Source organism: Schistocerca nitens, chromosome 1 (genome assembly GCF_023898315.1).
Source record: "Schistocerca nitens isolate TAMUIC-IGC-003100 chromosome 1, iqSchNite1.1, whole genome shotgun sequence".
In the NCBI taxonomy this organism is placed as follows: Eukaryota; Metazoa; Arthropoda; class Insecta; order Orthoptera; family Acrididae; genus Schistocerca; species Schistocerca nitens.
Genome location: NC_064614.1, coordinates 539566433 through 539586682, shown reverse-complemented (window position 1 = coordinate 539586682; position 20250 = coordinate 539566433). Strand labels below are relative to the sequence as shown.

General features: G+C 39.3%; 1 protein-coding gene across 6 annotated transcripts in view; it reads right to left on the bottom strand.

Moving 5' to 3' along the window:
* Positions 1-19473, bottom strand: part of LOC126253797 (ATP-binding cassette sub-family C member 5-like) — a 546227-nt gene extending 526754 nt beyond the window's left edge. For 3 of the 6 annotated variants that reach the window (XM_049955254.1, XM_049955255.1, XM_049955256.1), the window contains exon 1: positions 19320-19473. The gene's annotated coding sequence lies outside the window, so the exon portion shown is untranslated. The remainder of the gene's footprint in view (positions 1-19319) is intronic. The other 3 variants (XM_049955257.1, XM_049955260.1, XM_049955259.1) reach the window with 2 other exon arrangements.
* Positions 19474-20250: the final 777 nt, after the last annotated feature.

The window sequence follows — 20250 nt, the reverse complement described above, 5'->3', positions numbered from 1 at the left end:
TTTACTATATGTTTGAACCGCTGATGATTAATACATCTAAAGTACACAAATCTCAGGTGTTCTTCCAACACACCGATCTGCAGCAGCTGCCAATCATTTTGACAGTAGTCAAGTTGATTTCCAGCTGCTTACAAATGTCAACTAACTCATCCTGTGTTTGAGAATAGCATTCACAGTGGAGCTGTATTTTGGCTGGAGAAATATATTATGAGGCAGTGAACAAATAACTTTTAATTAAATCTGTTTGCTAGAGTATTTGAGTTGGTCACTGACCATATACAACTGCTGGTAATATTCACACCTGACTGCCATCTCCCAGAATGCACCACCCACCACTTACTTTGGTTCCTTTATCTCATTAATAATTAATATAAGATCACACATACATCCCACAGCTTGCCATGCCTATGTTGACACCTTATGATAGTTACTGGTAGGTCCACAAGAGGCATTTGATGCCTCCCCACCAGGTCTGTTAGCAAACAGACAACCAACCACCAGCAGGTCTAACAGATCTTTTACTGACAGATGCACAAATAGCAGATGTGGCACTTAAACAGTTTTTATGGTGCATTCAGGATTACATATGCGATGAATGATCGTTTCATCCAACCAAATAGGTGGCCAAAAGCCTGCAGTCACCCTTTGAACAACTTAAGAGTTCACCGTGGAGATGTACTGTTATCGGTGGTTGCAGACAACAATTGGAAGATTATTCCACAAGAAGTAACATCAAATATGTAAGTTAGCACTCCTCCATAAAAGGTATTGGGGCATGTCCAAAGCCAAACATCTTGCACACCAGTATGTATATTGGCATGGTATCAATCAGGACATCACCAAGAAGGTTGCGTGCTGTCAGGAGTGCAGTACACCCTAGTCAGCACCTCATCAGCAGATACATTCCTGGGCACTACCTCATGGGCCCTGGGCCCATCTCAGCACAGACTTTGCGGTACAATTTCTACAGTATATGTGGATGGTAGTAATGGATGCCTATTCACATTTCTCCCATGTGGTACTAGTTTCATCCAACTCAACAGAAGCCACAAGGCATCAACTGAAGAGCCAAAGAAACTGGTACACCTGCCTAATATCATGTAGGGCCCCCGCAAGCCTGCATAAGTGCCGCAACATGATGTGGCATGGACTCGACGAATTTCTGAAGTAGTGCTGGAGAGAATTGACACCATGAATCCTGCAAGGCTGACCATAAATCCGTACGAGTATGAGGGGCTGGAGATCTCTTCCAAACAGCACATTGCAAGGCACCCCAGATATGCTCAATGATGTTCATGTCTGGGGGGTTTGGTGGCCAGCAGAAGTGTTTAAACTCGGAAGAGTGTACCTGGAGCCACTCTGTAGCAATTCTGGATGTGTGGGGTGTCGCACTGTCCTCCTGGAATTGCCCAAGTCTGTCGGAGTGTGCAATGGACACAAATGGATGCAGGTGACCAGACAGGATGACAGACTGTCAGAGTCATATCTAGACATATCAGGGGACCCATATCACTCCAACTGCACATACCCCATACCATTACAGAGCCTCCACCAGCTTGACCAGTCCCCTGTTGACATACAGGGTCCTTGGATTCATCAAGTTGTCTCCATACCCTACACGACCATCCTCTCGATACAATTTGAAAAGCTCAGAAAGCCCATATCGATGATGTTTCATTGAATGCTTCGCATGCTGACACTTGGTGATGCCCCAGCATTGAAATCTGTAGCAATTTGAGGTAGGATTGCACATCGGTCATGTTGAACAATTCTCTTCAGTTGTCATTGGTCCTGTTTTTGCAGGATATTTTTCCAGCTGTAGCAATGTCGGAAATTTGATGTTTTACCGGATTCCTGATATTCATGGTACACTCATGAAATGGTTGTATGGGAAAATCCCCACTTCATTGCTACCTCAGAGATGCTGTGCCCCATCGCTCTCGTCCAGACTATAACACCACATTCAAACTCACTTAAAGCTTTATAACTAGTAACCAACCAAACAATTGTGCTGGGCACTTGTTGTCTTACATAGGAGTTGCCATTCTGTATGGACAGCAATGTACATTGTTTCTTAGAATTTTATGTACTATGCTGACAGATATGTCCAAAATTTGTGCAGTTCCCCATGTAATGTATACCTGCACACAACTGTTTGATCCTTCCTGCAGTGTTTTGCCCATACCTTCTACTGCTGTCAGATCAACTGTTTTCCTCCCTTTGCCACAGAGCACTTCAAAAGAACTTGTCATTTCATAATCATTTTCTCCAAATCCTTGGCAAACATTGCAGCAGTGTCCTTTTCCGTACCCTTGAATGTCCAGTACTCCTGGCACACAGTCACCAATCTTGTAAAAGAGCTTTACCAGCAGCGTGCAATCCTGCATTCATGCTGAGTGCCTCAGGTGCAAAATGAGGAACAGCAGTGTACCCCCAATCTAGTGGTAAAATTCCTGTTAATTTCTTTCTTTTTTTTCCGTAATGTTTTCCATTCTTCAATTATATTCCATTTAAATTCGTCATCATACTGAGCAGTAATTTGTTTTTTACAGTAGTTTCGAACGTTAAGTATAATCAACCTGTATATTCCTAGATTCATCAATTGAAGTTGGTTCTAGAAACATTCTAGGTAGGTTTTCACATGATAGTTTGTGTCTTTCTTCAAGCACCTGCCAGTTCAGTTCCTTCATCACCTTAGTGACATTCTCCCGTGGGTTGAACAAACATGTGACCATTTCTGATGCCCTTCTTTGTATCCATTCAAATATCCCCTGTTATTTGGTATGAATCCTGCACACTTGTGCAATATTGTATGGTGGGTCACATGAGTGTTTTGTACGCAGTCTCCTTTGTAGACTGATTGCAGTTCCATAGTGTTCTCCCAATGAACTGCACTCTGACACCTGCTTTACCTATGAGTGAGACTATATTATCATTCCGTTTTGTATCCCTAGATATTGTTATACTCAAGCAGTTTATCACTAGCTACACTAAGACACTATCCACTCTTGTTGCTGGATTCGTCTCACTCTGTTGTACTGTCATTAGACTTTGTCAGCAGTGATCAGCTACAAGTGATAGACTGAAACCTTTCCTCAGGATAACTGTGCTACCACAGCCTAACACATGTGTAATGCTCTGAAGTTGATCATATCATGATCATTCGTCAATGACTACATCCTGTAGTAAACACTGAACTTCTGGAAATTCATACATCAGTTGGTTCTATTTTGTTTATTCCCTTGTGGACTTCAGTTTTTCTGTAGATACACAGATCTGCTGATTTCTGTTGTTTTAATGTTTCACGGTAGGCAAACACTTTTAACTATAAAAGTGTTTATTTATCACTGTACATTACAGCAGTTATCAATTGCAGACTATTAATTGTGTGCATACTATTCTCTATTTAATTTCACATGAAAGATAATCAGGCTTTATTTAAACTGAATAGGGATGTAGAATTAGTATGATGCTCACAATCACATCTCCACTTTCCTGTGTTTACTTGTAAGTTCAACTCCCTATCTCACCAAATAAATTCCAATTGCCTTAATTAAACATGCAACCCCTAATGTCCTTGAGGTACAGGATGGGAGCAAGGTAATGTGGCTTACCAAGGCCAGAACGTTGTGGTGAAGGAGATATAATAATGAAAAATAAAAGTAGTGGTCATACTAATAAATGAAAAGCACCAATGTTGTTCTACCAAGAACCGACATAAGATTCAGTTAACACAGACTTCATACATTTAAATAATTCAGCCAAATGTGGCTCCAAATTTAAATGACTTGAAAAATATTAATTTTGAAGCAGAACAGTCCTTGTCAGGCAACAATGAGTAACTGCAGTGTAAACACAGGGGCACAGAGTAGACAACACACTATGTGGATGAAACAACTGAACTACTTACAGTTGCATAGTGGGAAGTGGATGACGTATGCAAAAGATCTACATCTACATACACACTCCGCAATCCACCATACGGTGCGTGGCGGAGGTTACCTCGTACCACAACTAGCATCTTCTCTCCCTCTTCCACTACCAAACAGAACTAGGGAAAAATGACTGCTTATATGCCTCTGTACGTGTCCTAATCTCTCTTATCTTATCTTTGTGGTCTTTCCGCAAAATGTAAGTTGGCGGCAGTAAAATTGTACTGCAGTCAGCCTCAAATGCTGGTTCTCTAAATTTCCTCAGTAGCGATTCACGAAAAGAATCCCTCCTTTCCTCCAGAGACTCCTACCCAAGTTCCTGAAGCATTTCCGTAGCACTCGCGTGATGATCAAACCTACCAGTAACAAATCTAGCAGCCCGCCTCTGAATTGCTTCTATGTCCTCCCTCAATCCGACCTGATAGGGATCCCAAACGCTCGAGCAGTACTCAAGAATAGGTCGTATTAGTGTTTTATAAGCGGTTTTAAATTGTAAGACATTTCCAGGGGCAGATGTGGACTCTGACCACAATCTATTGGTTATGAACTGTAGATTAAAACTGAAGAAACTGCAAAAAGGTGGGAATTTAAGGAGATGGGACCTGGATAAACTGACTAAACCAGAGGTTGTACAGAGTTTCAGGAAGAGCGTAAGGGAACAAATGGCACGAATGGGGGAAAGAAATACAGTAGAAGAAGCATGGGTAGCTTTGAGGGATGAAGTAGTGAAGGCAGCAGAGGATCAAGTAGGTAAAAAGACAAGGGCTAGTAGAAATCCTTGGGTAACAGAAGAAATATTGAATTTAATTGATGAAAGGAGAAAATATAAAAATGCAGTAAATGAAGCAGGCAAAAAGGAATACAAACGTCTCAAAAATGAGATCGACAGGAAGTGCAAAATGGCTAAGCAGGGATGGCTAGAGGAGAAATGTAAGGATGTAGAGGCTTATCTCACTAGGGGTAAGATAGATACTGCCTACAGGAAAATTAAAGAGACCTTAGGAGCAAAGAGAACCACTTGTATGGATATCAAGAGCTCAGATGGAAATCCAGTTCTAAGCAAAGAAGGGAAAGCAGAAAGGTGGAAGGAGTATGTAGAGGGTCTATACAAAGGCGATGTACTTGAGGACAATATTATGGAAATGGAAGAGGATGTAGATGAAGATGAAATGGGAGATATAATACTGCTTGAAGAGTTTGACAGAGCACTGAAAGACCTGAGTTGAAACAAGGCCCCGGGAGTAGACAACATTCCATTATAACTACTGACGGCCTTGGGAGAGCCAGTCCTGACAAAACACTACCATCTGGTGAGCAAGATGTATGAGACAGGTGAAATACCCTCAGACTTCAAAAAGAATATAATACTTCCAATCCCAAAGAAAGCAGGTGTTAACAGATGTGAAAATTACCGAACTATCAGTTTAATAAGTCACGGCTGCAAAATACTAACGCGAGTTCTTTACAGACGAATGGAAAAACTAGTAGAAGCCGACCTTGGGGAAGATCAGTTTGGATTCCGTAGAAATATTGGAACATGTGAGGCAATAATGACCCTACGGCTTATCTTAGAAGCTAGATTAAGGAATGGCAAACCTACGATTCTAGCATTTGTAGACTTAGAGAAAGCTTTTGACAATGTTGATTCGAATACTCTCTTTCAAATTCTGAAGGTGGCAGGGGTAAAATATAGGGAGCGAAAGGCTACTTACAATTTGTACAGAAACCAGATGGCAGTTATAAGAGTCAAGGGCCATCAAAGGGAAGCAGTGGTTGGGAAGGGAGTGAGACAGGGTTGTAGCCTCTCCCCGATGTTATTCAATCTGTATATTGAGCAAGCAGTGAAGGAAACAAAAGAAAAATTCGGAGTAGGTATTAAAATCCATGGAGAAGAAATAAAAACTTTGAGGTTCACCGATGACATTGTAATTCTGTCAGAGACAGCTAAGGACTTGGAAGAGCAGTTGAACGGAATGGATAGTGTCCTGCAGGGAGGATATACGATGAACATCAACAAAAGCAAAATGAGGATAATGGAATGTAGTCGAATTAAGTCGGGTGATGTTGAGGGTATTAGATTAGGAAATGAGACACTTAAAGTAGTAAAGGAGTTTTGCTATTTGGGGAGCTAAATAACTGATGATGGTTGAAGTAGAGAGGATATAAAATGTAGACTGGCAATGGCAAAGAAAGCGTTTCTGAAGAAGAGAAATTTGTTAACATCGAGTATTGATTTAAATGTCAGGAAGTCGTTTCTGAAAGTATTTGTATGGAGTGTAGCCATGTATGGAACTGAAACATGGACGATAAATAGTTTAGACAAGAAGAGAATAGAAGCTTTCGAAATGTGGTGCTACAGAAGAATGCTGAAGATTAGATGGGTAGATCAAATAACTAATGAGGAGGTGTTGAATAGTATTGAGGAGAAGAGAAGTTTGTGGCACAACTTGACTAGACGAAGGGATCGGTTGGTAGGACATGTTCTGAGGCATCAAGGGACCTCCAATTTAGTATTGGAGGGCAGCGTGGAGGGTAAAAATCGTAGAGGGAGACCAAGAGATGAACACACTAAGCAGATTCAGAAGGATGTAGGTTGCAGTAGGTACTGGGAGATGAAGCAGCTTGCACAGGATAGAGTAGCATGGAGAGCTGCATCAAACCAGTCTCAGGACTGAAGACCACAACAACACCAACAAGCGGTCTCCTTTACAGATGAACCACGTCTTCCCAAAATTCTACCAATGAACTGAAGACGACTATCCGCCTACCCCACAACTGCCATTACATGCTTGTCCCACTTCATATCGCTCTGCAATGTTACGCCCAAATATTTAATCGACACAACTGTGTCAAGCGCTACACTACTAATGGAGTATTCAAACATTACAGGGTTCTTTTTCCTATTCATCTGCATTGATTTAAATTTATATATATTTAGAGTTAGCTGCCATTCTTTACACCAATCACAAATCCTGTCCAAGTCATCTTGTATCCTCATACAGTCACTCAACGACGACACCTTCCCGTACACCACAGCATCATCAGCAAACAGCCGCACATTGCTATCCATCCTATCCAAAAGATCATTTATGTAGATAGAAAACAACAGCGGACCTACCACACTTCCCTGGGGCACTCCAGATGATACCCTCACCTTCGATGAACACTCTCAATCGAGGACAACGTACTGGGTTCTATTACTTAAGAAGTCCTTGAGCCACTCACATACTTGGGAACCAATCCCATATGCTCGTACCTTAGTTAGGAGTCTGCAGTGGGGCACCGAGTCAGACGCTTTCCGGAAGTCAAGGAATATGGCATCCGTCTGATACCCTTCAGTGCAGCAACAAAGAAGCTAAACACTACAAAGGAGACAGCGCGTTGCACTATGTTTTCAGTTACAGTGATGAGTAAGTGTTGTAAATAGTCTTCACGGGTTTGCCGCCGGATCACGTTGTGCAAATTGGAATATGCAGTGGCAAACTTGTGAAGACTGCCGGGAAAGCTTGAAGAGTTGCTCAAAGCAAACTGCATTTGGAGCAGTTGCATTAGGCACTACTGAAGGAGGCATAGGCCTTTTGGATGGGAACCAATTTAAGAACATTAAGCACATATAACATCAGTGTTTTGTATTTTGAGAGTATACTCAGATTGTAACATCTGTTTTAGTTGGTGCTTGAAACAATATCATAGCCAGCAATACAGAGCAAACAGATGATCAGTCATATAAATTGAATATGCAAATAAAAAAATGAATCACAAGATTCTAAGATTTCAACTGCTACTAAAAGGAAGGAAAAAAGACTTGAAAATACCTGTATGTTAGAAGATTATGATAGACCAAATCTACAGGCACAGAAGGAAATGAAAGAAGTAAAGAAAGATGAGGCACTAATATAAATGGCATAAAAATAGGACAGGGATCTGTGGAGAAAGAGAAATGTTCTGATGCAAACATAAAACCAGTAAAATTTACAAATAAAATTTCAGAGCTGAAAGATAAAACTGTAGATAAAGTGAAAGGCTGTGACAACAGGAGAACCTAAATCAGAAGTAGAAAACCATGTTAAATCATTATTTCCATAGAAATGACCATAACGAGTAACAGTAACAGATCATCCAAATACTGCCGAACTAATGTTTATATGAACAAATAAAAGTTGTGGCCAGTTGTTGAGTGCATTCGAAAGGTAGTGGGAAAAGCTACAGATTTTTAATTTAACAAAAAGAAGAGAGTACGGCAGGCGACACTGCAGAATCAGTGTACCCTGAATATCCTCAATTTGGAACAAGATACTGAAACAATTATTTTCGAAGACAGCAAAAGAAAACCACAAACAGTGCTTCAAGAAATATGCAACAAAGTAATAAAACAAAGACAAAACAGCACGAGAGGCAAAACAAAAGATTTGTGCTCATAAAATGAGGTCAAGTATGCAGTACAGAATATGATAAGGTACAACTTATATTGTAGAACGAAACAGAATGGAAGGAGGAAGGAATAGAAGGTATAACTAGCTGTATCAGTATGCAGAGGTAACTGCAAGAATATAGTAATGTATAGTAAAAACTCATATAATACGTGTGAATGGATTTAAAATGAGAAATTATATTCATTATGTTTGTGTCGAATCAGTGTTAGTTTTATGGACAAGATTGGATTCTACGAGGGCCGTTCAGAAAGTAACCTCCGGTTGATTTAAACAAATACACCAAGTTAAATAAAAATATTTTAATATATACATCTTACAACTACATCTTTGCACTATTTTTCTACATAGTTTCCATAGCGATTGAGGCACTTATCGTATCTCTTCACAAGCTTTGAAATTCCTTCTGCATAAAAATCACCCGCTTGTGCCTGGAGCCAGCCTGTGACCGCATCTTTGAGCTCTTCGTCGTCATCAAACCGCTGTGACCCGAGCCATTTCTTCAAATGCATGAAGAGGTGATAATCACTTGGCGCCAGGTCTGGGCTGTAAGGTGGATGGTTGATAACGTCCCACTTGAAGGACTCAAGAAGGGCCGTTGTTCTGCGAGCAGAGTGAGGACGGGCGTTATCGTGCAAAAAAACGATACCGGAAGTCAGCATACCACGGCGTTTGTTCTGTATAGCCCGTCGTAACTTTTTTATTGTTTCACAGTACACGTCTTGATTAATGGTCGTACCACGTTCCATGAATTCAACCAACAACACCCCTTTGGCATCCCAAAACACCGTTGCCATCAGTTTTCTGGCAGAAAAATCTTGCGAGGCTTTTCTTGGTTTGGTAGGCGAATTTGAATGTGCCCACATCTTTGATTGTTCTTTTGTCTCAGGGTTCACGTACTTAATCCAGGTTTCGTCACCGGTCACGATTCTGTTTAACAATGGTTCTCCTTCGTCCTCATAACGTGACAGAAAGTCTAATGCAGAGGCCATTCTTTGAGTTTTGTGGTGGTCGGTAAGAATTTTGGGCACCCATCGTGCACAGAACTTACGGTAACCCAATCTTGCTGTCACTATCTCGTACAAGAGAGTCTTAGAAATCTGTGGAAAACCAGTAGACAACTCCGACATTGAGAAACGTCGATTTTCACGAACTTTTGCATCAACTGTCTGAACGAGTTCGTCAGTCACCAATGATGGTCTACCACTCCTCTCTTCATCATGAACGTTTTCTCGTCCACTTTTAAATAAACGTACCCATTCGCGGACAACTCCTTCACTCATAACTCTTGGTCCGTACATGGCACAAAGCTCACGATGAATAGCTGCTGCAGAATATCCTTTGGCTGTAAAAAACCTTATGACAGCACGCACTTCACATTTGGCGGGGTTTTCTATTGCAGCACACATTTCAAACTGCCACAAAAACTAAACTAGCGCAGGTACGACGTTCACTCGACCACGGCTTGATGCCGACTGACCTGTTGAGTGCGTGAACGCACAGATGGCGTCGCTACTCCCCCCACAACCCGCACTGTGACCAATCGGAGGTTACTTTCTGAACTGCCCTCCTATTAATGTGATTGTGAAAAACTGCTTGGAATTGGTATGTACGCAAATTAAAACTGTGAACAGTTCAAATATAAATGTTAATGTGAACTATTCACATATTTTTGAACAACAAAAGACAAATATATGTACAAGTGTTGATAAAAAATTGGCATTTTATAATGTACACAACAGGAGCATGATGTGCATCGAATGGTAGGCAGACTCTGTCATTCTTGTTTTTCATGTATGGAGCTTGATGTAGCCACATGAACAATAACATCCCCACAGACTGACAGGGAAGAAAGGAAGGAGAAGGGGCGTAGAGCACACGTTATCACAGTGAAGCCAATCGTCATGTCGTAGACGAAAACCATCACAGAGATATGACAAACGAAGTGGGCGATGACTTGCCAAAATGAAGGTGAGGGCTACTGACAAAATGCAGTGGCAAAATGCCATTGCACCACAGACAACAGCAGCAGCACATCTACCTGCTATCAAACAGTACAAAACACAGGGCATGCAGTAAACAAATCACCAGCTCCATAGGCTACATTCAGCTGTGAGTGGCAGATGGAGGTCATGAACACAGGTGACAGCATCTAAGGCATAATGCTGCAGACTGCTCACAAAGCAAGCCCAATGAACCAAGGTTCAACTCCAGGTGTGCAGCACATAAGAAACCAGCCAAGCACACCAACATTAAGATGAAGGACTGAATCTACTTGAGTGGAGCCTAGGAATGTAACACACAGTAGTGTGGGCTGCTTGAAAAGACAGACCATAAATTCGAATCTTGCAAAAACAGTTTTCAGTTGTTAGGTCAAGAACTTTAGTATATGCTCACTGTGCTAACCAGCAGGTATAATGCTACCTCTATTAGATAAAAATTCTGTCTCACTGAGCTGACAAATTCCTTGCCAATGATTCCTTGCTACACCTTTTTCTAACAACAGACTCATCTAACTTCAACAATACTATCAGAGTAACTAGTTAGATTTACATCCTAGTGTCAAAAAATGCTCATTTTTAAATATCAAACACCAAAGAGACTTGTCACAAGTGGATTAAAAATTTTCAGTCCCTGAAAAGTCTAAATAATGTTCTTCACTTCCTTTTCATGGATGTAGAGGAAGTCTTGACATTTACCTAACAACTGATCAAAAGAAGTATAAAAAATAAATACTGCATGATTAATGGGAAACCTCATATAAAGATGTGAAACAAATACTAACAGAGAGATAGAGGGGCTGGCCAGTACTTACCTCAGCTCAGTACAGCCGATAGATACACAAAACAGAACAGAAAATTTACGTATCCTAGCTTTCGGAAATTTGTTCCTTTGTCGTCCCCTCTCTCCTCTCTGACAAAGGAACAAAGTTCCGAAAGCTAGGATACATAAATTTTCTGTTCTGTTTTGTGTATCTACCGGCTGTACTGAGCTGAGGTAAGTACTGGCCAGCCCCTCTATCTCTTTGTTAGTATTTGTTTCACAAAATAAATACTGCTACTGTTTGATTATGTGAAGTACGCAATTATCAACAGGCAGCATTGATGCAATTGGCTATTATTTAAAATTATGACCAAAAAATTAGAAGACAGTCAACCAGTTTCTTACAGATGAACCGTGAGTGGCACACAGGCACCCTTAAAACATCAAAAAATCAAACTAGCTTTCACATCAGCAGTTCCAAGAGAGAGATAGGGGGAAGGGCGATCAGAGGGGGAAGGGAGATCAGGGGTAGGTGGTGAGTTAGTGCTGGGGGGAAAAAAAAGCAACGGCATAAAAGATAGTATAATTTTTTGATCTCACAAACATATTTATCATCCACCTCTGCAGTGGAGTGATTGTTTGAGTGTGTTTCATTTTCCATTTTGTTGTACCCATCCTGGAATCTCCATTAGTGTAATATTATTTCTAATTAAATGGTTTTGATTGGGTAATGAAGTTTAAAGCTTTTGTTTGAGCTGGTGTTGTTTCGATCTTGATCTTTCAAAGGATGGTCTCTATTTTCATAACAGTAATGATGCTTTTAGCTCTAATTAACTGAAGATAGCTATTTGAGTGAGTGGAAATTGTATTGCACACTGGGAAACAAAGATATTTGAGCTATGTGCATGTCTAATAAGAATAGCATACCTCTCTTCTACATTGTGATGAGGAGTATTCAGATAACAACTATGCCATGAACAGTATGAGTGAGTAACGGGTTATGAATCAATCACATCTGTGGGTGAGCATTCCTCTACACAAAGAGTTTCTCCAAGATCCGCATTGCCAGTTTCATAAAATACAAACACAAACTGTAAATATCAACAACTAAGGTAAACAAAGCAGGAGAAATTATCTTGGTTCTGAGTGACTTCTCCAGTTTGGACCAATTGTACAAGGTTTCATTATCTTTTCTTATCTGCCAAAAGCACTTTTCTTCTAGCAGTGGAGCAACCACATTCAAGCAGCTCTCATCAGGTATTGTCCTGTTTACATTACCTTGAACCAAAATATGAGCATCCATATTTTCAAAGTACATTAGTTGGTGCTGTAATCCCATGTTATGTATGATTTAAAGTATGTGACTGTGCTGAAAAGTAGTGCCTCTAAATTTTTTTATACAAAAATTCTTAGTGGGAGTTGGAACACCCTATCACGACAATGCTAAATTTAGTGACTTGGCTTCCCTGTATTTCAGAAACCACTGCAGCTATTGAGATGGAACTTTTACAGGACATTAAACTGTATGTTCTGAGACTACTGAACTACAACAATTTCATTTCAGCTACCGCTTTCAGAAATACAATTTTTTAATTACACAGTTAAAATTTTCTGTGCCTTTTTGTAAATTATCATAAATTATTTTAATTATACATAACATTATGTTCTTCTTTTAGTTCTGTAGACTCAGGATATGTATGTTATTACTCCCTGAAAATCTGAATATTCTACTCTAAGTGGTTTCTGAGATTTAGGGGAAAATGCAACAGAAAATGTAAATATTCAGGAATGGCTTCTAAAGTTTCAAAATACTTTTTATTTTTAGTCATTCAGAAGCACCCTGCACCACACTGTATATCTTCCCCTTTTTCCATGTTTTTTCTTCTTTTCTTCTTTCTGGGCTCCTTAGTGGCCAACAGTGCTGCATACTCTGCTTTATCAATGTGAACCTTGTCCATCCATTCAAGTTCGCTGATGCAGTTTGCTCCAGGATTAACTCCCATATGCTGTAGCACTTTCACCCTAACAATGTTGCCACCAATAAAAGCAATAACAGCATCACTGACCCCCCACTTTAGCATCTTCATTTCGGCAAAAACATTTTTTTTTTTGTAAGCAAATGCATATAAGATTACTGAACAACTCATTGGGATTTTGAATCTACAATGCAGACACTTCTTCAGTAATTCAGGATCTGCCAGGTCTCTGTAAATAGGTTTTATGATATGATATCCATGGCTGCTGCTGGGATGGAATGTTTACAGCTGTATGAACAGTTTGAGTACTGGGTATTGCGGTACTTGCACCTTGAATCAGGTCCACGAGGGCAAAGGTGGTGTTCTGGTTTTTCATCAGTTGACAGTCTGTGGAAGAAGGTAGCCCATACTGCCTGCTTCATTTTCAACAAATCCTCAGCAGTATTTCAAATGGCCATCCCATAATACTGCTGTAGTTCATCAATCATTTTGTCTGTCAGCCTGCCTCTTATGGTTTACCATCAAAAAGTTTCTTGTCTCTCAAACTTTGTTTCAACTTCCTCAACCTGGTGCCCATCCTCTTGTGGACACGACCAATACTAACACGTAACTTAACCTTTATAACACAGCAATCCCCAGCCTTTTATATAAAAAATTACCGCCTTTATTAGATCTTGAAGTAATGCACATAAAAATTTTAACATTTTCAACCAGTGAAGATTATATTTAATAAAATAAAATGCTTCACTTGTGAGTTTATAAGTGATATACTTATTTCAGAAAATTGCAAATTTTATAATGAGATAAAAATCCGAAAATGTGATTTTTTTTTCCTTTCTTAATTCCCCTTAAAGCTTTCTAAATAAAACAAGTGTTATTAACATTCTACATCTTTATTTGTCATATCTACATATTTGCAGCCTCTGCCTCTTGGGGGCTCTGAACATGGCAGCGTGCAGCATAACTATATTGATACATGAGAAACAGTGTGCTGTAATCAAGTTTTGAATTTAACGGGTTCGTCCACAGATGGAACTATTCCCCCTCTCTATCAATCTCATCTTTCCTTCCTCCATCTATTTCCCACTCCCCCTCTCTCTGTCCATCCATCTCCTCCTCCCTCCTATCGTCTTTCCCCCCTTATCTGTCCTTCACTTCCTCCCTGCTCTGTCTCTCCACATCCTCTTCTCCCCACTCACTGTGCATGCATCTCATCTTGCACCTCTTTGTTCATCTGCTCTTACCATCTCTTTGTCCAATCCTTACTCTTCCATTCCTCTGACCAACTCCTCGCTCTCCTTGAGCATGACAATGCTGGACCTCACACGAACACAGCCACATCTGCTGCAATCTGACATCTTGCATTCACTGTCATCCATCATCCTCCATACAGCACCAATCTGGTCCCTTCTGATTGTAATCTGTTTACAAAACTTAAAGAGCATCTTCAAGGACTTCCCTTTGATAGTGACGAGGCAGTACAAGCAGAGGTGAGGTTGTGACTCATTCAACAAAGCTAAACATTCTACAGTGACAGTATTTACAAACTCGTCTCTCACTGGAAGAAATGTATTTGTCGCCGGGGTGACTGTACTGAGAGATATAGATGTTGACAAGAAAAATACAGATGTAACATGTCAATAACATTTGTTTTATTTTAAAAGCTTTAAGAGTTTTCACATAAAAAATTTGGTGGCATCACTTTTCAGCAGATCCTCATAGTATCTTGGCTTTCAACATAACACTTTCGTCTTAGCTTAGGCTTAGTCACTCATGATATAAATGGGTTACTGGTTTATCAAATTGTAATTTATTTGATTTTGCTGACAACCAAATGGAATAATTTGCTATTAATTTTTAATACCATATTCATTAGTGTCATTTCTCCATGGTGAGGAATTAGTAGTTCGCAAATATTACACAGTAGTCAGAACGTACTGATTAATCCCGATAGTCCTTGACGATGCACTTTAAGTTTTGTAAACAGATTAAAATCAGAAGGGACCAGATTGGTGCTGTATGGAGGATGATGGATGACAGTGAATGCAAGGTGTCAGATTGCAGCAGATGTTGCTGTGTCCGTGTGAGGTCCAGCATTGTCATGCTCCAGGAGAGCGAGGAGTTGGTCAGAGGAATGGATTACAGAAAGCAAATGAAACCATCAAAGATGTTTTATAGATGGGCGAAGATGTTTTACAGATGGGCAATATGTAATAAATTGGCATTGGACATAAAGAAAACAAACAGTATGCACTGCAGCGTAAGGAGATAAAACTACTTTGTCATAAATGCAGATGACAAATCTATAAAACGTGTAAAAAACACTAAGTTTTTACAGACAAATTTTGATCATCAGTTAATATAGAATGAACACACAAAGGTACTGGCAAAATGAATATGTCGTTGGCACATTACGCTTTTAGGGCTCTATCATCAGTTCATAACAACCAATGTCTTGTGATGATGTACACCAATTCCTGGTTACGGCTAAGCCATGTGTCCGCAATATCTCCTACCTTCCAAACTTTACATAAGCTCTCCTGCGAACCATGCAGAACTAGCACTCCTGAAAGAAAGGATATTGCGGAGACATGGCTTAGCCAGGCTGTGGCTAAGCCATGTGTCCGCAATATCCTTTCTTTCAGGAGTGCTAGTTCTGCATGGTTCACAGGAGAGCTTCTGTAAAGTTTGGAAGGTAGGAGACGAGATACTGGCAGAAGTAAAGCTGTGAGGACCGGGCGTGAGTCGTGCTTCGGTAGCTCATTTGGTAGAGCACTTGTCCGCGAAAGGCAAAGGTCCCGAGTTCGAGTCTCGGTCGGGCACACAGTTTTAATCTGCCAGGAAGTTTCATCAAAAATATTACTAAGTACTTCACTGACAGATCTACATTTATAATCACAAGACAGTCGACACTTTGAACTCACATTTATAGCGGAAAACAAACAAAAAACTTGAAATAGCATTTTCTATCAGTGGATAAAATTTTATGATGGGTGGATGGAAGGGTGTGCAAACCTACGTGGAGCATATTTGGATGTTTACAGGCCTGCAGTCAGTTTTCTAAACCGAATGGAGTTAGTGCAAGGGGCACACCATGTTCATGGCCCAGGAGTCTTCAGAGGTTGTCCTTAGTGTCTGCAGCGATGAAGAGAAAAACTATCTTTACATTAAAAGTTATCTGAAGCAAATTGTGTGTAAATCAAAGAATATTGTACAATAGGAACCAACTGAATGAGGAATGCAGATGTTAAGATACTGACATCATACTCAGGAGGATGGAGTTTACTCTGTCCAAGCATCCTGATTTTGGTTTTCTTAAATCATTTCAGGCAAATGCTGGGACAGTTCCTTCATCAAGGCCATGGTTGACCACCTATCCTATCCTATCCTATCCTCACAAAACAACAATTATGTACTCTGTGTATATGTACGCTTAGAGCTAGCAATTTTCGTTGCATTACATGGTAAGTCCCATATCACTATGAGATTTTGCTGAATAAAAATAAATAGCTAATGATTTAATTGAGAAACATTCACCACATTTATGTACAAAAGTAAGTAAATTATGCTTGTACATCAATGCAACTTTCTCCTACGAAAACTTCAAACTGCTATCAATTATGACAAATTCTGTTTTACACCATTCATTTGAAAACTGGCATGTGTTGCTGGTACTGATTTAAACTTCATTAATAGTCACTCAAATGGTAGTTTATTCAGCAAGAGGCTCATTGTTGATAACTGAAAAGATTGGGTAAATGGAATTCAGTGGTCTTTTGTTGCTGACTAGTCTACCATTTTCTGACAGAATAACACATCAGCAGGTCAAATGTAGATCTGTCGATTGTAGATAGAAGGAGGTAGCTTGAGTGATTTAAATAAGTTTACAGCTGACAGGCAGTAGACAAACATAAGTGGCACTGCCAGACAGTGCACAGCATTCTAATATTACAGAATTCTCAGGGTCCTTGAGAAGGCAACACTGTACCCACATGCTCTCTAATGAAGGGCGGCAACTTGGTTCTGTTGGTTTGCCTAAAATACTTAACATGAGCAACTGTCAATCACAAACTTATTTTAATAGAATAGAAGGTATATTAAAGTAGAACATTTTCTTTTTTTATATATCCTCAACAAGAAATGAGAAAGAGTCTGGCTAACAGTTCTTATGGATCAATGTATCAGTGATAAGTGAATTTGTGACCACAAAATAAAGCTTGTTAACGAGGAATTAAATGGTAATCACAGCTAACAGCACTCGCTGGACATGATTCAGACTGTGAGATGCAGATTGCAAGTTACATTACAAAGAAGGAAGATTCATTGATTAGTTATTATTTGACCTGTGTAGGTGGAGGAAGCAAGAGACAGTCATGGCAGGTACTGTACAGTTCACTTGTGCTGTAGCTTTGTAAGAATTACTGACTGTTACTGCCACAACTTCATTGTCACTTCACTTTTGAGTTATAAAGAAATGTAGACATCACAGACAGTACCTTAAAGCACTTCTTGGAAGACAATGACTGTCATAATACAGTCAATCACTCACTGAGATTCTACTATTCACAACAATTTTCCACCCTTCAAGATGGGAAAACTTGTAGCCAATGGAAATATCTCACAAATACTCATTAGTTCTGAACAGCACAAAATATACTGAAATTTCATAATTACAACAGCAGATATGAGGTATGTCTCATACAACTTATCTCAGAAGACTAAAGACAATAACAAAGTTCTGTGTGTAGGGCCTATTTAACATTATATTGTAGACTATTGCTGTGATAACATTTATTATTCACTCTATTTTAATTTACATATTCTTTTTTCTTATCTTAGAATGAGGCACCGGAATCATTAATGAAAACATTACCTAACATCTTCAACACAAGTAAAAATCAATGCAGAATGAAATTTTATGTTCAGCTAGTCCTACTGTAAATCAACTTCCTATTTTTCTAGCTTGCATTGATTTGCTTCGTTGTCTCCTTACATTTCTATTCGCACTGTGGGTTAAATGAGTATAGTCTCTTGTAAAACTGGCTCAGAATATGTCAGTGTAACACATGTATCAGTGTAAATACAACACGATTGAAATATGTGGTTTACATTAAGCAGTCACATATGGTGACTGGGTATTAGTTTACAACTGTCGATGAACTTTAACGTTGTAACAAGTCTGTTGCAGGGAAAATAACAATTTAGCCTTGTTTAATAATTTATTTTCTTTTGAATCCCTTATCTCGAATGACTAAATTAACTTAGAGGTAGGAAGAGCCAAGAAAGAAAAACTTCTTTTACAAAGGTTACTAAACATACATATTAATAGACTTTAAAGTTAAATACAGCAAATACAATAAATGAAACAGTTCAGTCACAACAATACAGTAAAAAAATTGTTAATATTATTCACAGAATCAGCAAATATTAAAGAGATATTTATGAAATACTGGAGTATGCGTTATCAATGTTAATAAATATTTGCAGATAGGTAACAGATTTCTTTCGGTTATTTTCGGTTTAGACATTTCGTAGATTTTTGCTCTTCGAGTTCTGAACGTTGAAACGAGATTTATTAACACACAGCTTCAGTATCAACTTGCATCGTTAGTGAGTCCTTATTTATATATCTTTACTACAATAAAAAGTATTTTCGCATGGCCAGTAAAAAATTCTGCACCAAGTGGGGCTTTCTATGGAGCTGAAGATTGGGAGAATTCGGTCTTACAAGAATCCTTGTATTGTTGAACGGTGCTTTGGCTACATAAAATTACAAAACAGCATTCTTACTACGCGCAAAATGCGGTCATTTCGTATGTAAGAAGCTATAAGAAAATACATTATACGCGTAAAATGGTCTTCACTGTAACACTAACTGTACTGTTTGTCGTTACACTAACTATTCTATAAACTACGTCAGGTACAACAATGTCGACTCATTTGCATCGGCACTACATAGATTGCACATTCATGTGTAACCTATCTATTATTTTCTTACGGAACAAGTACTGTATGTCCTACTTTCTTTGCGACACAACTGTTGCATACGCATCACGTAGTTTTACGAGCGCACCTGTAGCTTTCAAAACAAAGCAAACGCGCTGATTTGAAGTAGAGTATTTCATCTTTTACCGGTAGGATAGAACTCGTCAAAGGACTCCAAGCATTGAAATGAAAACTGGAACAGCTCTTACGATATAATGCATCGAATTACTTACTGTCTATACATCTGGCAGACCCATAAACCAAAACGACTATCCCTGTTACGCACAGCAGGTACAGCACTATACGTATCAAACGTGACACTAATAATCACGAAACGCATCATGGAATGACACGCCCACTTAATCGGAAATTGATAAAAAGTCTTTATCAAGTTCAACGGACTACAAAAAAATTAGCCCTATGAAAAATGGTCACCTACTATTTCTACAAGCAGTAATTCACATCACAGATTTATATTAAATTTGTTCATCCATACACCTGCTTCTTTACTTAAATTATCAAATGCTGTAAGGAGCAGTCAAATGAAAACGAGACGGAAAACGCAGGTAAACTGTTTATTATTTCAAAACTAATCGCCATAATCCTTAGTACATTTATCCCACGGTGAGACAAGACAGTCAACGCCTTCATAGAAAAATGCTTGCGGTTGCCTGCGGAACCGTCCGTGACTGTAATCAGGTGTGCAGCTCTTCGTCCGAAGCAAATCGATGTCCACGAACCTCTTTCTTTAGGGCTCCAAAAATTTGGATATTGAACAGGGAACGACGGAAATTTCTGGAGGAAGTGGTTATGAGGTAAGAATGCTTGACAATTGCCAAAGAGTGCTTGGCTGAAAGCTCGTGTAATTTTAAACACTTGACGTGGCTGGAAACCTGAGAACTTTTAATTCAATAATTATAAAAGAGCAACCAGAGCCTGACAATCTGTCCATGTCGTTTTTCTTTCCCTATGCAACTAATAACGTCATAAGTAACTGCATTTTTCTCTTTCATTAAAAGTGACTTTTTCACTTAATATATCACCAGAATAAAAAAGGGTCCTATTCTGGCACAAAAGAATATGTATATGACCTGTGCAGGGTTATGGTTGCAAAAGAAGGGAACTAGTTTTCAACTAATCTGGCGAAGACATTTAAATCAAAAC